The sequence below is a fragment of the Mesocricetus auratus genome, unplaced genomic scaffold (genome assembly GCF_017639785.1).
Source record: "Mesocricetus auratus isolate SY011 unplaced genomic scaffold, BCM_Maur_2.0 Super-Scaffold_100008, whole genome shotgun sequence".
NCBI lineage: Eukaryota > Metazoa > Chordata > Mammalia > Rodentia > Cricetidae > Mesocricetus > Mesocricetus auratus.
In genome coordinates, this window is record NW_024429192.1 from 38,041,288 (window position 1) to 38,063,347 (window position 22,060).

Below are 22,060 nucleotides of genomic sequence, written 5' to 3' on the forward strand. Positions count from 1 at the left end.
GAGAGGATGTTATCATATATCCATCTCTGCAACCCTGATCTCCATTTCAGTTGTCCCTAGATATCAGCGAGTGATTGGTTCCGTTACCATTGGTGACTATCAAATCCTGTGGGCATTCATATTTTATGGAAAATGGATTGTGATTTCCATAGACTCTATACACAGCTTCCCATATACAGTACACTACTCCTGGATGAATTATAATAACAAGTACTGTGTATGCTCTATAAATAGCTGAGTTGTTTAGGAAATAATTACAAAAATAAAACTATGTATATGTTAACTACAGATTCATTGTCTTCAAAAAATAATTTCAACCTCAGGTTACTTGAATCCACAAATGCAATGCCAGCAGATATAGAGGAAGGATTTTATATTAAAATGTGCTTTAATAGCCAGTTTTCTTAAAACTAAGTATTTAGAAAATAACCACATTTTGTTTTATGTAAGCCTGGTAGCTACTGTGTTTCCTCAATATTTATACCAAATTGTGTAGATGAGAGCATGTTACCTCATCTGAAACATTCTCTTAGTTTATGGTTACATTTAAATTTAAAAATAAATGTGTAGACAAGGCTGGGCGTATTTATTTATTTATTTTTAAATCATCATACAAATTCATCCAACCATCCCTTCTTGCTGGTGACTTTAGCATCCACACAATTTTTCATTAAACTCTTATTTGAACTGAGGACGTCTGCAGCAACCTGGAACATATTTTCTCCACTACTTGATTTTAAGCTCCCTATACATCTTCTCATTCCCTCAGAAAATGCCGACATGTTTGAGTATCACTGAGCAAACAATGGCTATGCTGACATCAGGAGCAGAATCAGCCTGAAAAGAAAATATGTCAGTTTTATTGAGAGAATCTCTAACAGCTTAATGAAGCGGCTTCGTCTGTCAATCATAAATCCTCCCACTGAAGAACTCCTCAGACATAACACACTGCTTATCACGAAGTGTTTTAAGCATAGAGAAACACATAGTGAAATCACTGTGACTATCTCCCATCATGCAATGTCACTGAATTTCTTTTTTATTTTGGTCACAAACATGGCTGCTATTTTAGAGAAATATTAGAGATTCCTTTATCACCCTATGATCAATTGCTCAATTATTCAGTCTTCTGCTACCTTTTCTCCTAAAATAATTGGTCTGTACCATGTTTATGTAATATTATGTTTGTGTTCTGAAATAATATTTAATTTTGTGTTGTTGAATCATGTAAATTCAGTTGATAATTAAAATATGATTTTTCTCCACATTATTTTTACTTTAAATCTTTTTTATGTGTTGGTCTATTATCCGTTCTATTTCACTTTTACATTACACAGTATATTATTTTCCTTTGTTTGGTTTTTCCTACTTTCCATAAATATTTTCCTAGAATTTACCCTTTCTGAGGCTTCCTTGATAAAATACATGTGGGTATCAATAAATAAATGATTTTCCTTCTAGGGCGTTGAGATTTGAAATGGTTTGTCATGCAAAATCAGTGCTAATCCTTGTTTGGTAAATCTCAGGATTGATGTTTCCTGAACTGCTCAGGCACTTCTGCCTCTCACTGGATGCAGAGGTTTTAACTGAATTCTTTGGAGAATTTCATACATAAATACAGTATTAACATCATTTTTACCCTTCCACTTCTCCTCAACTCCTCATGTTCTACCATTCTTTCTCAAACATTTGACCTCCTTTTTAACTATTATGCTTACATACATATGTATACCAGTATTTGGCAAAGTCATTTAGTATGAGTATTTAGGCTGGTAACTTGATCCAGGAAAGCCAATCAGGATGCTCAGTATTTCTAATGCTTTGTTTGTATTTATTAAGGATCTATCCAAACATCTAGTCTTTGGAGGATGGGTCTGGAGTCCTGTTTTAATATATATCACCTTGCCCCTTCATTCCTGGTTTGGTTATTCAGTCTTTTCATTTCCAGAATAAGTGAAGCAAGTTGATGTTCAAATCACTTTCGTTAGTGCTTTCATTTTAAAGTAGTTCTTCCAACATTTCTACAGCATGTCTTCCTCTTGGTCTTTCCCCCTCTCACCCCAGCCCTGTTCTCCCTGATTTTTCTAAGACATGTTTGCTCTAATCTATCAGAACTGCAAAATCTTATTCTGAGCTGATGACAGCCCACCCTAAGGCTGCAACTGCAGTTCTGTCCCAGATTACCCTTTGTCCTAATCTAAGTCCTTGACTTTGACATTCCTTTGCATATTCATTGCTTATTGTATGGTACTCATTTGATTCCTTTTCTTTTGCTTTTACTTCCCTTCTTGTTATTTGGCAGTGTATAGATTCCATTGAACATTCTTTTTAGAGTTATTATATGAACCACAGCTAAATTTTAACTCACCATTTTAACAAATTTGCTCTGTGTTGTTCCTTCTTTGACCTTTCCTTGCCTCTAAGGCAGGTATCTGTTTCAATGATGTTTTTAGTATTCATTTTCATTGTTTCTCAATGAAAAGTCCAATATTTCTATTTCATAAACATTGCTCTGTTTTTCTTTTCCTTTTTTAGAATATTCTCTGATTTGATGATCAATTGTTCAAGTTGCACAGCATGTTATGAATTTTATTACTTTAAGGCTAATGTAATTTGACTATTAATATGAATTAATATTTCTCCCCTATAAAAGATCCATTGCTTCATGCTAGGTTAGATGAAAACAGTGAAAAATATCCATCTCACCACTGTAAATTTTGATTTTGTGCACTAAATTTATTGAAACTAGCATGCCTTTCTTTTCTTTTCTTTTCTTTTCTTTTTAACAGCAGGTGACTTATCAGTGTGCACAATAGATTATTATTTAAACCAAAAATCCAAGTGCCTTTTTCTTCTGTGGTCTATACCCTTTTCCTGGTGGAGAACAGTAACAATAGAGCATTTGGAAATCACTAGACATGGTGCTTTGTAATATTGTTCTCCAGTAAATACATTACTAACATTCTGATTGGAGTTTTACCAAGTATGGAATTAATAACATAGCCTATCAGGTTGTGAAAGATCTTAGCATGCATAAAACAAAACATGATTTCCTCAAAGAATTATGAATATACCAGATTGTATTCGACCACTCTGGGTTTTAAAAAATGTGACTTTCCCATGGCTTAAATAGATCATGAGCAGAAACACTCCTCATTCATTATCTCATCCAGCTAGAATGTCTGCATCATGTGGCATTATCCTAATGAGCTCGATGATACTGCTTTCTGTATATCTCATCTTGTTTACCTTGGTTTGTTTGTTTGTTGTTAGTTTGGTAGGCATTAAAATGCAACAAAGGGAAATTGAAACAGCTAAGGTTCTCTGGCTGAAATTAGGACATTACAAAACAAAGATGAAATATGAAGATATATTAATGTAATCCTTTGCTAGTACACAAGCGTCCTGAATAACTTTCTTTGTTTCGTGACATGCTGTTATGATTTAAATAGACTCTTTTCAAGTGATAGGTGGGTAGCATTCCAAAAACCATTTGTAAGCGAGTTGCCTTGTATCTTGGAAGGCATTTTCTGTACAAATAGCATACTGAAGGATCCTTATGTTCCCTGACTAATCAATCGTGCAGTCATTTCAGTGCTTCTGGAATGTAAATACACCGGAGCTTATGCTCCATTATGGCTATGCGATGAGTGTTTTCCTAAGGCTAAGTCTTTTACAGCCATTTTCAGCAATGTGATAGGGCTTCACTGGAGGCGGACTGGGGTACACCCAGAAACCTGGAGAAACATTTTACTCAATAAAGTTCTGTATCTCTATCACAGGAGCTTCTCAGCATAGCCATGCTCCAGTAGCTGAGAATCAAAGGACAACTTGAATGCTATCCATGAGCAAGATGAGACTCAAGACTGATGAGGAAATATTTTATGACACATTGGAGACAAAGAGCTAATAATTTATGACTCCTGGGTTCCTTGTTTTGAATCTAAGTCTCCTTTAAGAAGTTACATTACTCTTGTTTGTTTGTTTGGCCTCATCTGTGGGAACTTAAGATCTGTGTTTCATTAGAATAAATAACTTTATCCTGAACTGCTTCCCTATTTCTTAAGTCTGAATATTTCAAGTCTCCTATGGACCTCACGGTTTCCTTTTCATTACATTTCATGGTATTTTCTCTTTTTGTAGTTTTTCACTGTGGGAGTAGGAACTTTCAAACTAAAAATTAACTCTGACTCGCCAGAGGCAGCTTTGTTTCTGTAAGTAATTATTTGCAATAATTGCCACACTCTTTTCTGCAGGCATAAGGCTCCTGGGGTCACATGGTAACATCACAGGCACCATCGCTGGGGATCCTGCTGGCTCCTGTCAGATTAATGTATGCTGATCCCCTGCTGAAAATCCACATGGGGTTTTTCCAAGGCCACCTGCAGAGGAGGAGGCCCTTTTTATTTTTCCGTTAAATCTCTAAACCTTTAATTTTCTTTCTGCTTTAGAGATTGAAGAGAAAGAACAGCTAGAATGTGGACTGAAATATTTAGTGCCACTTATTGTAATGCTATTTTTATTAAATTTTATTTCAAGGGGGGGCAGTAAGTTGGAGTTTGATCTGAAAACCCCAAGTCTAAGACATTTCTCTCATATTTTTCTCCTAAGTAATGTGATAAGATTTTACTAATTCTGCTTGCTCTCCCCTTTAGCTCAAATCTTATTATATTTTTCTGTAATGCATCAGTCAGGTTTGTGTTACTGTAACAAAACACTTGACACAGGCTACGAAGTAGAGCAGTAAAGAGAGCTTTCGGGTAAGTTTTAAGCCTGTGGAATCTCCAGCGCTTGGAATTGCATTTAATCATAGTGAGTGGCAGTGGCTACTGTGTTATGTACCCGGTGTCTTTAAGAACCTCTCTTAGACATTGTTTGTCACAGGTTTACTACTGCTCAATGGAGTTACAATGCAGATCAATCCCTCACTCATAATGGACTCTTTAGGGACACTCAAATCATACCCAAACCATATTACTTATTTCACATAGACTTTTCTCAATAAGATTAAACATTGGCTTTTATTTGGGAAGGTTCACAGGACAGTCTTTTAGTCTTTGACTCACCCACTGGCTTGGAGAACCGTATCTGTGGTTCTCTTTCTTTTTTATTTATTATAACTAGTTTTCTCAAAGTAGAGTCATCAACAGTGAACTTCAGGTCCCAGGAATTTGTCTGGGTTGTTTTCTTTTATTCAAGGAACTAAGAAATGGGTGTGTGCATGGGGGTGGCATAGCTACATTATTATCAAACAGTCAGACTACATTCATTTGAAGATCATGGAACCAGAACAGACGAGAAATGCCAAAGGTTCTGAAAGGTGACAGGGGCTTCTCATATGTTGTTCCAGACAATGGAAATCAATTACAAACACTACTGGCCTATTGTTGATTCTAACAAGTTTAACTGTGGTGGTTGTGAATTGATTGTGTTTTTATTCCCTCTTTGGTTACAGGAATGATGTAAACATCTGTACGTGAATTTTAACCTGGAAACATCTTTGGACATGAATATCTATGTTTTCATTTTTAAAACCCTGAATGGATAAAATTTTAAGACAACATGTTGTCCTTTCTTATAATTTTGGTTGTGAGCCAAAATGGTTGAACCATCATATCTCCAACCATGTTGCCCTTTCTTAGGATTGTGGGGTTTTTTTGTATTTCTTTACTTAAATATGTGATGTCATCTGTTATACATTTAGTAGAGACTTTGAATAATTTTGTGACCCAGAATATTCTTTATTTCATATACCACAAAGAACATAGATTATGTGATACATACTTCTTTCAGATTACAGATACTGTTTAGACAGGAAACAAATTGTAGTGATTTATAAGCATGCCACCATGTTACACCTCTAAGGTCACTCAGAAGTTGTCCCTTACAGATTGAGTGACACAAATTAATGTTGTATAAGCTGATTATGAGCATCCTTAGGTTACAGAATACTTGGTAATCTTTTGGTCACTGGAAGAAGTGGTGGATTAAGAGCTTCACTATTTATTGGATGGACTTGGTAACCTTGTGGGAAAAATAAATGTTTTAATATTTTGGTTATATTTCTCACAATGATACACTTTTACTTAAACCTGTCATCAAGAGGTATCTGCTGTAGCAGTGTGTGCTTATTGGGTATCACTCTGGAGGGCTTAGCTTTATTGTTGCAAGCTCACAGCATTTAGTAAAAATGTCATTTTCATTCCTCCCATTTACTTATAGAAAATGGCTTTTTAGCAGCCAGGCTACCATATTGAGGAATTATGTATGTATGCATGAGTACATGCATGCACACATGTGCTCGAACCTGTGCACAGGTAATATCCATAGCATTTTGATATCCCGGCTCACTAGAATTCTGGCTCATTGTAAGTCTAAATCTAGTTCATTATCCTTCCAGATTCTTGTTCATTTGTGTCTTTTTCAGAGGTTTTTGTATCTGAGGTTTTGTTATCTTATTTAGATGAAATTGAGAAATTACTACTTCCTGTAATTTAGAGGTTTTGAAAACCAAGAATTAAAAGATAGCAAATGTGCCTGCTGTGTTCATGATGGTGTCCCAGTGTCTAAAACAGGAAACTATACATTGAGCCACTGGTGATGTATAAATGGATGAGTGAATGCCTATGGGATAGTGGAAATTCAATAATTGAGTACTTTTTTTCCTGAGCCAAGAGATCACATGAGCTAGTAGTCATTTAATCCCCTCACCAATACATGTAGCTACACAATTGTGAACTCCAGTTGAAAGGGCTCTGTGGTGGTTGTGTTCTGTCTCTAGAGCAGTCATTCTTAGCCTCTGGGTCATGACCCCTTTGGGGGATCCAATGACTTTTTTACAGGGGAAGCCTAAGGCTATTGGAAAGCACAGACGTTTGCATTACAATTCATAAGGGGAGCAAAATATCAGTTATGAAGTAGCAAGAAAAATAATTTTATGGCTGGGGGTCACCACATTAAGAGCTGTATTAAAATATCACAGCATTAGGAAGGTTGAGAACCACTGCTCAAAAACATGATCACACACAATGACCTTTCTCTCCTTAGTGATTTTAGCGTGGCTGTTTTTTATAGGCTTCTGTATCTTAGCTGTTTTCTAATTAGATGTTCTGCATTGTGCTGCACTGACTTGAAGAGACAAAGGATAAAATTTAATCAGAATTTAACATATGAATTCTTTCTCACTAGTGCTGTACCCTGTCAGGAATGGAGTACTCATTGAAGGGCTCTTCCTAGTGTTATATTTGCTGAGATCAGCAACATGAGCCCCCATCAGTCTATGATATTTTGATGTTATCAAGTGATAGCATGGCCTTCACCACATAGATGATGCTCTTGTAAATGTTTCTTTCATTCAGGAATCATAACTGAAAACAGACACTGAAGTCACAATAATCTAAAAAAAAAGTCATCTAAATCTAAAAAAAAAGTCTCTGTTTATCTCTTATTTCTGTGACTCTTTATCACAGCTAATGAGGATAGAAAAAATGTGAAGCCAATGGCTTTCTTTCCCTGCCACTTCCCACAGTGGAATGGCCTCCTTGAACAGTTGCAGTGTGCGTTGCCAACCCACTTCTTTGCCCTTTCTTCCTCTCAGTTCATAATAACCTTGGCAGTCATCCATATCAGAGACCCAGTGCTTGGTAAGAAAGGCTTTAGTCTTCTTTGGCATTGTAGAACCTTGCTGTGACATAAAATGAAAGATCTGTTCAGCCACCAGAACAGGACAAAGAAAGGGTGGAAGCAAAATCTTTAGGGAGGAGATTTGCCTTTGTTTTGGGGACCTTGCTTGTTAGAACCTGAGAAATGTACAGTATGAATTTAAAGGGAAAAATAGAACCTATGGTTACATATGCAAAAGGAACCTACAGAGTTAGTTGAGCTGACATATGAAAAATGAAGCACAGATCTTATTTGTATTTCTTTCTGAAGACAGATTGATGACTTTGAACCATCCCTAGGATAAACTTAGGTTGTACTTTACTGAAACAGAAGACAGCAACTCTCGAATTTGTTTGGCTTCTTGTCAGTGCCAGTTATTGAGTATAGTTGTTTTCACCATCATGTACATGAACACAAGGTCTTTGTTAGTAATAAAAGTATTTTAGTGAACACTGTAAACATCGACTTCCACTGGATAACTCTTTGGGACTAGAAGGAGAGCAACTCAATAGGCAGTATCAATATATTGAATTCTTTCTTTAAAGAAAGACACATTAGAAAAGAGGTTATTTTAACTCATTTATCAAGATACTCATTGTAGAAAAGATCTTATTATGTCTCTAGAATCAGGGAAGAGTGTTCTTCATGAGATGTGTGTGTTTGGGCTCTTTCATGAACATCTGTAGTGGGCTGGCCTCCAAGAGGACACAGAAGTGTTGTCTAGGAGGTAGGCATTGCCTTATTCCTTTTGGTTCCTTTCAATGTTAGCAGATCACAGGAATTTGTACTTACGTGCAGGATATACTGATAGTTTTACTTCTTTTGCATGTTATTTTGCTTATTTTACTATTTCAGTATTTTTAATCATTCAACTTGTTTTAGCCTGGTGATATGTGTTTTTGTTGTCCACATACCTCTTTTTTCCATAGACTAAATTTTCCATGTAAGGTAGCACTTATACTTACAGGAATAAGCACCAAGTTGGAAACCTGTTAAAATGGAATTTTAATTTAGTGTGCCAAAATATTTTTAACAACTGCACTTACTATAACTGTCTTAAAAATTCTAGTGAAGTCTTTGTTATTGGATGTTGGAGAAACTGACCCTCATGTCTTTTGACACCACGATACTGAAAAGGAGAAACTACATGGATGGGTATGTATTTTGCGGCCTGTGAAATATCTTCCTTCTTACTGCTTCTAGCCAGTGTAAGCTTATGAAAAAACATTGAATGCATTCTACAAAATGGTGTCATGGGAGAATTTCTCCCATGTGATTTGCCTGCTTGCTTCCTGCAATTTTCTCTTTTCCACCAATCAAGATTTAAATGATCAGGATTCCAGACACCCCATTCATGCTTCTTTAGAAACATGAATATATTTTCGCATTCTGTGGCTTGCCCTTTTGTGTTGATAACTGTGTTCTTTGCCTTTCAGAAGCTTCTCAGTTTCAAGAAGTCCCATTTGTTAATTGTTGATCTAAGTGACTGTGTTATTGGTGTTATGTTCAGGAAGCTGTTTCCTGTAGCAATTTTTGAGAGGGTACCTCCTACTTCCTCTTCTAAGAGGTTCAGTGTGGCTGGATTTATGTTGAGGTCTTTGATCCATTTGGACTTAAGTTTTGTACATGGTGATAGACATGGCTCTATCTGCAGTCTTCTACATGCCAGCATCCAGTTATGCCAGCACCAGTTATGCTTTCTTTCTTCCATTGTGTAATTTTAACTTCTTTGTCAAAAATCAGGTGTTCGTGTTAATATCAGGGTTTTAAATTTGATTCCATTGTTCCAGCTGTCTTTTTTGTGCCAATATCAAGCTGTTTTCGGGACTATAGCTCAGAAATAGACCTTAAAGTCAGGGATGACAACGCCAATGGAAGTTCCTTTATTGTACAGGGTTGTTTTTGCTATCCTGGGTCTTTTAATTTTCCATATAAAGTTTAGGATTGTTCTCTAAAGAATTGTGCTGGGATTTTGATGGGGATTGCATTGAATGTGTAGATTGCTTTTGGCAAGATTGCTATTTTTACTATGTTGATCCTACCTAAACAAGAGCATGGGAGAACTTTGCATTTTCTGGTATCTTCTTTAATTTCTTTCTTTAAAGACTCAAAGTTCTTGTTATACAGGTCTTTCTCTTGTTTGGCTAACATTACCCCTAGGTATTTTATGTTGTTTGTGGCAATTGTAAAGGGTGATGTTTCTCAGACCATTTATTGTCTGTATATAGTAGGGCTACTGATTTTTTTCTGATTTAATTTTGTATTCTGCCACTTAGCAGAAGGTGTTTATCAATTGTAGGAGGTCCCTGGTAGAAACTTTCAGGTCACTTATGCAAACTATCATAACCTCTGCAAATAGAGAAAATTTTGCTTCTTCTTTTCTAATTTGTATCCCCTTGATCTCCGTTTGTTTTCTTATTCCTCTAGCTAGAACTTCATGTACAATACTGAAGAGGAATGAAGAGAGTGGGCAAACTTGTCTTGTTCCTGAATTTAGAGGAATTGCATGAGGGTGCAGGAAGACTGAGTCAGAGGAAGAATAGAGTAAAGCAAGAAAAGAGATACCATAATAGAGGGAGCCATTATAGGTTTAAACAGAAATCTGGCACTAGGGAAATGTCCAGAAATGTACTAGGATGACCCCAGCTAACAATCTAAGCAATAGTGGAGAGGCTACCTTAAATGCCATTCTTCAATAATGAGATTGATAACTACGTTATATGCTGCCCTAGAGCCTTCATCCAGTAGCTGATGGAAACAGAAGCAGACAACCAGAGCTAAACACTGAACTGAACTCCTGGAATCCAGTTGCAGAGAGGGAGGAATTATGAGCAAAAGGGTCAAGACCAGGATGGAGAAACCCACAGAAACAGCTGACCTGAACAAGGGGAAGCTCATAGACCCCAGACTGATAGCTGGGAAACCAGTATAAGACTGATACAGACCCCTTGAACGTGGATGTCAGTTGGAGGTCTGGGCAATGTATGGGGCCTCTGGTAGTGGATCAGTATTTATCCCTAGTACATGAATGGATTTTGGGAGCCCACTCCACATAGAGGGATACTCTCTCAGCCAAGACACATTGGGGAGGGTCTAAGCCCTGCTCGAAATGATATGACAGATTTTGAAGATCCCCATGGAAGGCCTCACCCTCCCTGGGTAGCAGAAAGGGGATGGGTAGGGAGTAGTGGTAGGGTGCAGGGGAGGAGGGGAAGGAAAGGGAACTGGGATTGACATGTAAAACAGGCTTGTTTCTAATGTAAATAAAATAAAAGAAAAAAGAAAAAACAAGAAACATGAATTAAACCATGTCCTTTAGAGATTCAGCTTCTCATTTTGGGGTTGAATAGTATTGTCACTCCAATTGAGCAGTACTCTTCTCCAATGTTAAGTGGATCTCACTTTTGGCACCATGGAGATATGTTAGAAGTGAGTAAGGCTTTGAAGGTATCACTGAGGGGATATTCATTGTGCTGTTTTGAAGAGCATGTTGTAAAAACAGGACATTAGGATTTAAAATTTGCATTTGTTAGGTTTTATTTTGATGATTTTTCACTTGTTTATCATGGATTCCTATAAGAAATGATCACTTCAAACAATGGTAGACCAAGGCAAATCATTCTATTGTAGCTTTTTCGATTACAGGTTAGGGAACCAGTATTTATAAACACTATTTTTGTTATCTCCATGTTAGGCAAATCTTGGACAAATAATTTTATTTCTGTGGTTTGCAGAATAATGGTCTTCTGATTTGTTTCAATCCCCAGAATCTATGAATATGTTATTATGCATGGCAAAAGGGACTTTGCAGACAAGATTATATTAAAGACCTTGAGGTTAGAGAATTATCTTGGACTGTATGGCTGGGTCCAATGTAATGTGACATCTAAGGGGATGTCACAACACAAATCTAGTTTGGAAGGAGAAAGATAGGAGGGAAAGAAGGTGGGGAGAGGACGCTGAGGGAGGCAAGGAAGGGGGAGGCACAGAACTGAGGTAGTGTGGGAGAAAGTGAGTAACACTGTTGCTGACTTAGATAATGAGAATAGCAACCTGAGCTAAGGAATGCAGGGAGCCTGGAAATTAAGAAAAGAGAAGCCAGTCAACCCCTGCTTAGAGTCAGCAGAACACAGTTCCTATGACATCTGGGTTTGGGCCCAAATAAAACCAGGCTTCTGGCATTCATGAATAAGAAAGTCATTAATCCATATTGTTCTGCCTTTGACCTTTTCCACAGTGGTTACACATTACAACAGGATTAGAAAGCTAATCCAATCTCTGTAGATCTGGGTTTGTTAAAAAATTAGAAGAGTTATGGGTCTTATTTCTCAGGGTATTGACCAGATCAAATGCAATCCATGTAAAACAGGAGTAGCTATTAAAGATCTGCCACTGATGAAAGTGATGGGTGACCACCACCTCAGCAATTGCTAAAAACAGGAGCTTTCCTCAATTTATTTTATTTTAGATGTCTCTTTTTGGAACTTCATTCTTTCATTTATTTCCTCCGCATTTTTTATATTTCCAGGAAATGATAGTCTTATTACTGATCTCATTTTAATCAACCAATCAATCATATTAACAAGCACATTTTCACCATCTACTAACTACGCAATACTATATGTGCCAAAATTTACTTTTTGAATCACATTTCCCTTCAGGTTTCTATAATTAATATTTTTAAAGTTGGATGAAGTTATTTCCCCTCCCCCAAGAGCTGTTTTAGGCAACCTAATGGAACTCTGTGCTATTCAGTATCTAACATATTTTCAAATGAAACACATAATAAAAAATAGAATTTTTTGTTTTAAGATGGTGCTTCATTGTGATAAGGACAGCTTGACTAGATGCCAATAGGCCAGGATGCAATTAAAGAATAAGTGATCATGTGAGAAAGCTGCCTGGTGATATATTTGGAATAGTCTTTTGAGGGTAAGTATGGAAACCTAATAGAGTAGAAGCTTCCTAAAATGTCTATAATAAATGAAGGTGATTTATTAATCTCCATTTAAAATCTCCAAATAAAAGAGGAGACACACCCCCAACTGGTCATGTTTTGTCACCAAATAAAGATTTTGGTGCTGGGATTAGGTTACATCTACTTGAGAGGTTGTCCAAAGGGGTTCCATGGGATACCTCAAACAATTCAGGTTGTTGTCAAGACTATACTCTGTTCTTCACAAACTGACATCAAAGTACCATTGTTGAAGACTACACCTACACAATTCATTGAAGATGGATATATTGAGCATGTTGTTCATACAAGATTCACCCCTATGTTCTTTGCTTTTGGTACAGAAAGGTGTTCTGCACACTATCAAAAATTATTCTGCATACTACCATAAACACCAAACCAGCCACAAACTCTTTGACCTACAGAGGTATTCTGCCTTCAGGCTATGCTAGCACAGTGGTGGCACAAAGCTTTTGGGAGTAACCAATCAATATTTGATTTGATTTAAGAATTAAGTCTTAAACTGTAATTTGAAGACTTAAAAGAATGGAAATAAAAGGTGCCAGGAATATGGAATACTCTAACTTCATTGATAGAAATTCACAGAGCCAACTTATAAATAGGAAGGACCACAACTTGCATAAAGTCGTATCAATTAGCAAGGGATTGCAAGAAGAGAGATTCTGATGTGATGCAAGTTTGTATGTTTGTATGGGGAGAGATAAAACAATATAGAGCATAACTGTATGGACAAAGATTCCAGAGGATATCATACAAGATTTTGGGGGATATGGGTTAGCTGATATGGAACAGAATTTGTAGGAAGCTATGGATTGATTTGGTGAAGGTGTTAAGATTGAATTCTATTGTAAAGGCTTCACTGGACTGTAGTCTTGCCCAATATATCTTATTCCTGGATATTCTTAGAAATATGTATAATAACAAGCTGGGCATAATGGCAAGTGGCTGTAACCCCAGTGCTATGGCAGGGTATAGAAGCTAGTGACAGGAAGATCTCTGAAACTTCTTTTTCCGATGGTCTAGTGCAGTCCGTTAGTGTCAAGTTAATTGGGAACATACCTCAAAATATAAAGAAGTGCTGGAATAAAGGAAAGATACTTGGCATCAATTTCTGGCTTCCACATGCATGTATATGTGCACACATACACAGCCATACTAACAAATACATAACAGCACACACACATACACACATACAAATACACATAGAGAGAGACAGAGACAGACAGAGACAGAGACAGAGACAGAGACAGAACGTAGAGTGCTAGGACAACACATACTTTAGTTTGGTAAGGGTATTTTCATTTGGAGGTCACAATGAGAATGAATGGTCTATGCTCTTATTCTTTCAAGTTGAGTCTTTGCTCTGGATACTAGAGTTAGTGGACAGCCAACCTTCTTCCTGTTTAATAACTTAGATCCTGTGAATGTTATTAATGGGAAAAAAGTTCTAATTTTATGGAAAAATTAATAACCATATGTTATAGAGCAGAATTGTGTTGTATTGGCCAGGATGGTGGAGGAACAGCAATCAGCCATTCATCTTTATTACTGCTTCTGCCCCATCACATTAGTATAAAAGGAGCAGGACATTGTTGCAGTAACAGTACAAGCCTCCTTAGCAACATCTCTGCTGCATTTTGAGATGAAGCAAAGAACAGAAGCAGATGAAATGATGCAAGAAAATAGCCTAGATGTTGAGTCAGAGAAGTCAGGAACTGATTCAAAAATAACTCATGCCCATCTTCAAACGATGGTGATTCTTCTTAAGCATACGCCCAGAGAGGCAGGGGGAGTGAAAATAGCTCATTTTAGAAATCCAGGGTAGCTAAGAAATTACAAGGGGTTTTAGGCAAGCAGAGCTATCCATTTACATCTCCCAGATGTGCCACCAAAGTACCTGTGAACAGAAAAGGACGAGCCCTCTGAGCTCACACCAGTCATTATTGCAAGGAACTTACCACTCTCTTCCTACCTTACTGCTTCCATGAGCTTCTTTGTATATGTGCTAATACAGAATGGAATGCACACTGCTTTGTGCCCTTTATTGGCTTTAGTGCATTTAGTACATGAAACTGACATAAAATGAGTGTTACTTCTAATGATACATCACGAGGTTAAACATACGTAGAAAGTAATCACTGTGTAGGTCTTGATCAATCATGCTCCCACCACCAAAGATGATGCTGCCTCGATATACCCTGTTTCCAATCACTACTCACTTCCTTCTCCCAAAGGTAACCTTGTCATGAGTTTATTGGTAATAATTTTGCTGTTTTTCTATGCATTCTTTTTTGCCCTGGTACTTATATACATTACATAAAGACCACAACTTAATTTTTTTTTTACTTTTCTTTTTATTTATTTATTTATTTATTTATTTATTTATTTTTTATTTTCCATTTTAAATTTAGATAAGAAACAAGGTTGCTTCACAAGTCAGTACGAGGTCCCTCTCCCTTTCCCTCCCCTCCTCCCGTGCCCTCCCCCATCCCCCCCCCGTTATCCCTCATTCCCCCAGGGAGGGTGAGGCCCTCCATGGGGGTGTCCATAGTCTGTCATTTCATATAGGGCAGGGCCTAGACCCTTCCCCAAGAGTTCAGGGTGAGAGTGCACCTCACCACAACTTAATTTTTATACTTCTTAGTATTCTATAATGGGATGGTCTGATATGTATTATTCTTTGCTTTTCTTTTCTCCTCCCTCCCTTTAACATGATGTGTATGAAATTTATCCATGGTGATGCTTGTGGTTCCTGTAATTGTTTGTGAAGTCATTCTAATGGATATTGCATTATACATATTCATTATAGAATGGATGTGCAAAGAAAGTGGGTATGATTTCAGATAACATTTCTTACAGAATCCTAGTTAAGATGAACATTCATCAGCTGCTAAAAGAATTGTATTAGGTTTTAGTGCTGCATAACTAATGGCCACAAACATGCCAGCTTAAAACAGCATCAATTTGTTATTTAGCTGATCTGGAGGTCATGAGTAAGCTTAGCTAGTTTATCTGCTCTTGGTCTCACAAGGCTAGAATGCACTGTTAACTGCACTAGTCTCTTATGTAGATGCCAGGAAAAGGATGCATTCAAATTGTACCAAATTCTTGGTAAAATTTAATACCTTATAGGTGTAGAATTCAAGTTATATATCCTTGTTGCTACTGACAAAGGGCCACTGTCAATAATGAAATGTTCTTATGGCACTAGAAAGATGATTGAGTCCACATCAGACAGTGTCTGCAGTATAAACATGAGGATGTGAGTTCAGATTCAACATCCATGCAAAACTAGAAATAGTAAAATGCACCAGCAATCTTAGAACTGAGAAGATGGAGGCATGGGGATCCCTAGAGCTTGTTGGCTACAGTCTTGTGAGTCAATGGGATTCAAGTTCAGTGAGGGATCCTATCTCACAAACTAAGGTAGAATGATAGAAGACATCCAATTTTGAATTCTGCCTTTGATATGCATCAGCACACAGGAATGCACTCATAACATGTATGTAAACACACCTATGCACATGTGCTTAGGTCTTCTAAATGACCTTCTCTGTCTTCAGAGTTAGTCATGACAAATGAAATCTCAGGATACCCAAATAACCATTGTCTAATTTTGCAGCCACTGGGTAAAGGTGTTGCCTTTTAATTTATTAGATGCATACTTTTAGTTCAGTCTATTATAAAAATAAATTTAGAATTTCATGTAAATTAAATATAGACAGGATGACTCCATTATTAAAAGCACTGAGAAAACCCTCAAGACAAAACTAAATTCCATATGCATCCCTCACTTGTGGTCTGCTATTATGTCCTTTTCATTTTCCATTATAAATATTTTTATTATTTAGACATTTCCATAGTACCTTCTATAAACTACCGTTTGAAACTCTGTCTACATCTTATGTTTCCTCTTGTCTCTATGAAATTTCTTTGCTTTCTAAAAAAACCTCATATAATGGGTTAAAATATCATAAAATAAAGTAACTAGTGTAAGTTTGTACAACGTGTAAAACCAGTTTATTGGCCCATATGTATTGAAGTGTAATACAGTAGTTTTAGCAATTCTTGCAAGTAAATGTAATGGTACATTCTGAATCTCCATGAAATGAAAATTTTACCATAATATTTCAAATTTTATATCCTATGACTCATTTAAAGCTGAGTTTCTCCCTCAGGATTGCCTTCATCTTGATGTCTTTGTGGGACATTTGGCAATATTTGAAGACCTTTTGAATTTTGCAGCTGTGATTTGCTGCTGACAATCAGTTAGCAGGAGTAGAGTTGCCACCAAAGTGTTTGATTTTCCTTCTTCCACAATAAAGAATTACCAGCCCCAAGTCCAATGCAGTTAAGGTTGAGGAACCATGGTGCATCAATCCCACACGATAAACAAGGCATCTGGTCCAGCCCTTGGTATGTACTAGTATATTTCAAGGTTTCAAGATCATGAGGTTCAGGAACAACTGTGATCCTGGACACTGTAACCCTGTCTTTCTACAAATCCCACTGCAATACACATCCATTTATTTGTCCTCTGAATCTTGCCTCAGATCACAAGAATTTATAAGACCTCCCCTTAAACTCTAGTGAGGCACCCTTAGAGGATCACTCCAAATGCCTTCAGTGTTTTTGAAGGGTGACACTTAACTCTTTATTCTTCATCTTTCTCCTGAATTCTCAGGAGGGGCAAGAACTGTGTCAGATTGACATCAATGGCAGAATTGTAGGATGCATTGCAGTTCCTAGTACAGATAAATATTATGGGAGGAAAGATTGCTTGGTCCATAATAGAGCAGACACTGTGGTTCATCTTGTACTGATTGATAGCAAGGTATCTGTTGCTTTCTTTTTTTAGTATAGCTTGATATTTTATAATTTGAAAGAGCTCTTCACATTTCCAGGACTGTGGAAGCTTTGTTACAGATACCAAGATCATTTCTCCCTTTTGAAGTTTAAAATGCTAACTTCATCCTTACTCTATTACAGTAATGTTTTATTTTGGATGGCTTTGTAATCCAAACAGAGGTGCAGAGAATGATTTTGGGCAGTTTGTAGATAAGGGTCTCATATTTTACATACATTTGAATCATCAGGGTTCAACTGGGGATTTGTTAGATTCCAGATGGAGATTGTTACACCCCTACTCTAAGAGATACTAGTTGAGAGGTCTTTTTCATGGTCTGTGAGCTGGCATTACTAATACCACAGCACAATGATTGATTAGCAATACTTTTATTTTATTTTTTAAAATTTTATTTAAATTAGAAACAACTTGCTTCACATGTCAATCCTTGCTCTCTCTCTCTCCCCTCCCCCTACCCCATGCCAACCCCCTCAGCCCTCCATCCAATCCCCACTCTACTCTTTAGGGAGGGTGAGGCCCTTCATGGGGGATCTCCAAGTCTGTCATATCCTCCCGGGCAGGGCCTAGGCCCTTCCCCATTTGTCCAGGCTGAGAGAACATCTCTCCATTCGGATGCCAGGGATAAATATTGGTCTAGTACCTGAGGCCCCAAAGATTGCCAAGCCCTCCTCACTGACACCCATATCAGGGGGTCTGGATCAGTCCCATGCTGGCCTCCTAGCCATCAGTCTGGCTTTCATGAGTTCCCCTTGTTCAGGTCAGCTGTTTCTGTGGGTTTCATCCACCCAGTCATGACCCCTTTGCTCATTACTCCTCCCTCTATCAACTGGGTTCTAGGAGTTCAGTTCAGTGTTTAGGTGTGGGTGTCTGCCTCTGCTTCCATCAGCCACTAGATGAAGACCCTCGGAGGCATACATGGTAGTCAACAATCTCATCATCGGGGAAGGGCCTCTCCACTATTGCATAGATTGCCCGTTGGTGTCATCCTTGTAGATCTCGGGAAATCTCATTAGTGCCAGATCTCTCCTCAAACCTATAATGACTCCCTCCACTATGGTATCTCTCATCCTGCTCCCGTATATTCTTCCCCTGACTAAACTTTCCTGCTCCCCCATGTCCTACTCTCCCCTTCTCTTCTTCCCCTCATTTTACACCAGCTTCCTGTGCCCTCCCCTGAACTCCCAGTCCACTCAGGAGATCCTGTTCCTTTCCCCTTCTCTGGGGTACCATGCATATCTCTCTTAGGGTCCTCCCTGTTTCCCAGACTCCATGGCAGTGAGATTGTAGGTTGGCACTCCCCTGCTTCATGTCTAAATCCATAAGTGAGTAAGTACATATCATGTTAGTTTTTGTGACTGGGTAACCTCACTCAGGAAGGTTTCTTATAGTGCCATCCATTTGCCTGCAAATTTCAAGATTCCATTGCTTTTCTCTGCTGAGTAGTACTATATTGTGCAAATGTATTTTAACACGATGTTTAGAATCTTTATTTTATGTATTTATAATGAATACATAGAGAATATATACTATTCAGTGGAAAAGAAACAATGAACATGCTGAAAATAAAGCAGGAATATAGAACATGTGCCCCAAAATAGCCTGGAAAAATAACAAGGAACAAAACTAATAGAGGAAGTGAAACACCTCTACAATGAAATTTTAGGGAACTGAAGAAGAATAAAAGATTATAGAAGGTGGAAAGATTGCCATGAATTGGCAGAATTGCTAAAATAAAAAGGATATATTACCAAAATCAGTCTATAGACGTCAATAGAAAACTTGTAAAATATTCAATGACATTCTTCACAGAATAATAACCCTAAAATTAATATGGATGCACAAAGGAAATTCAAGATGCAGAAAGGAACATAACGAATAAGTTCAAGTTTTACTACAGAGTCACAGTACCAAAATTTGCATGGCACTGGCGCAAAATGAACATGCATGTTCACTAACAAGTGAATGTACAATTACATTGAAATAGTTAGTCTTAATGTACTTCTAGTCATCTAATGAAGGTTAATGAAATGTTATTTTCCTGAAAACAGCACAAACCGGAGATCATCACATTAATTGAACAAAACCAGACTCAAAGAATGCAAATATAGCACACTTTATTATACTCATGAATCCTTGATTATATTTTGATACATGAATCATATAGCAGGAGATCAAAAAGAACATTTGGTGAAGGAAGGAAAAGAATTCATAGAAGACTATATAGGAAAATGAAGACAATGAAGTTTAAATCTAGCCCAGTTACATGGTATACATGAAAGACATTGATATTATGCAATTATATACATATATATAATATACATATATTACCTACAAGCAAAAAATCCTCCCAAATAAAAAACAACTATCCAAAAGAAAAACCAATCCAGTAAAATTGACGGTTCATAAAGGTTGTAATATATAGGCAGGTATGTGGTTGCTTCAATCAATTTGTGAGCTTGGACCTGAGAATGAGGCTTAGTGCCAATTTGCCAAAATCTACTATTGTGGTATTAAAAAATATATGTAACTTTCCTGGATTGTAGATAACTATATTCTAATGTAAAACTGGAATCCTGTTCAGTGATTCTAATGTTTCTAGAAGCATTTGACATTTAAAGAAGTTAGCATGTCTAGGTACCATCAAGGTATGAAGTCCACTAGCTGTCTTGGCATTTTTAGACTGCTTGCTTAGAAATCCATTTAATCTGACTTTTCTGCTTAGCCCAGGACCTCATACAGTTGAGCCTATCTAAATCAAGTGTCAATCATCACTCAAGTCAGACCATCACACTGAAATGGCCTGTGCCATTCTGTGACATGTTCACCTCAAAGTCTTGTCTGGCTTTCATTGGGACTAATGCTACTCCTTGGAAGCTATGTCTTCTTTCAGGTATGCTGAGATAATCAGCCACCCCATTTCCAGATAAGGGCAGAGCAATCACTTCAGAGACATTGGGTAGGGTCAAAGTCCCTTGGTTCCTGCCTACTGACTTTTTTATTAAAAACACTTTAAACAAGGAACTATTTCAATAAAATTATAAATAATAATGCTTTTAGACTGAAGAAGTATAATAGCAAAAAGACCTAGATTGTGGTTTTCCTATACTCTGTGAGTGTCCACAATGGGAAAACAGAAGCAAAAGGCAGAGCAAAAGTTAAGAAAGTATCATGCTTATCCCATTTCTATTTTAACATCTCTATTGGTATTGCCATTGTTATGGTCTTGTCTATGCAGCCATTTCTAGAAGAGACTGTGTCACAGAGAACTTCTGATATTCTGGGTCTTACAATTATTTTTTGTCCTGACTTCTTCAATGTTCCAGGAGTCACACATGCAGGAGCTGTGATGTAGATGTGTCCAGTGGGGATGTGTTCTCCATGAGCCATTTGTGTGTCTAGTTGTGTTTTTCTGTGATGATGTTCTTTTGCTATGAAGAGGGATTTCTTTGGTGAGAGGTGGTAGCTGCACTTATCATGGAATATAAGATATTTAGAAGTTAGCATAGTGGTGGTAGTGGATGGCTTTCTCAGGTCCTTGAGCTCACTAGCCCAGCGAACCTGACTTGGATTCCAGTACCAGGCATGGTTTCCATCCTGTTGAGTGAGGCTTATGCCCAATTAACAGCTTTGATTGCCCCCACCAGGTGAGCTACTCTTATGCATCTTTGTGGGTATCTTTCCATTCTGGTAATTGTCATGGCTCATAGGTGCTGTAACTGGGTAGAACTATTTCAAAATGTTTTTCTCCATTGGCATCTTACACAGTGTTTTCTGGAAACATGAATGATAAACTGCAGGAAAGTGGTTTTCAGTTCAGATCCAGGTAAAATAATCTGAGTACTGTGTCCTAAGTATGCAGTATCTTCAGCAATATATCCCAAGCCTCAATTCCTTAAAGGCAACCAAAAGCTGAAGCTGTAATCTATATTGTTTTGGGAATATGATTTTCCTGGGGTCCCACTACTAAACAAAGAACTACAGGCAACCATTGTCTTGCAGGAAGGGAACTTCATGTTCCCAGGGATGATCTGCCTCATTGGTTGTCCGATAAAATGTGGTCATTCTTGAAATCAAATACTCACAATCAACAAAAATGGACTCAGTATTTTGTCTATCTATCTATCTATCTATCTATCTATCTCCCAATTATCTATTTATCTATTTCCTTATGTGCAAACACACATAGGTAACAAATATAATTGCAAAGAAGAATAATTTATCAAACTAAGTAGGCATAGAAAGGATTGAGAATGAGTAACTGGTAGGAATTGGAAGAGGAAAGGAAAGAGAGAAGTGACATTATGCTACTACAGTTAAAAACATCTTTTAAAAAATCCTTAAGTTTCCTTCAAAGGATCCTGAGACAAGGGCCTAGGCTCCTTAAGGAACTAGAGAATGCAAAGAGACAGATTGGAGGAGGAAAGGCTGGAAGTATGTGAATTATTAATGTGTTACTCTGAATATTGAAGTCTGATTTTCTAGTATTCCCCCAGAGTTACAGAGAATATTCACTTCCACAGATTAATAGGGATTCTGACTAGACTATTGGGCAAGGA

At 37.4% G+C, this 22,060-nt stretch overlaps 1 pseudogene; it reads left to right on the forward strand.

Moving 5' to 3' along the window:
* Positions 1 to 22,060, forward strand: part of LOC121141932 — a 105,608-nt pseudogene that overhangs the window by 77,916 nt on the left and 5,632 nt on the right.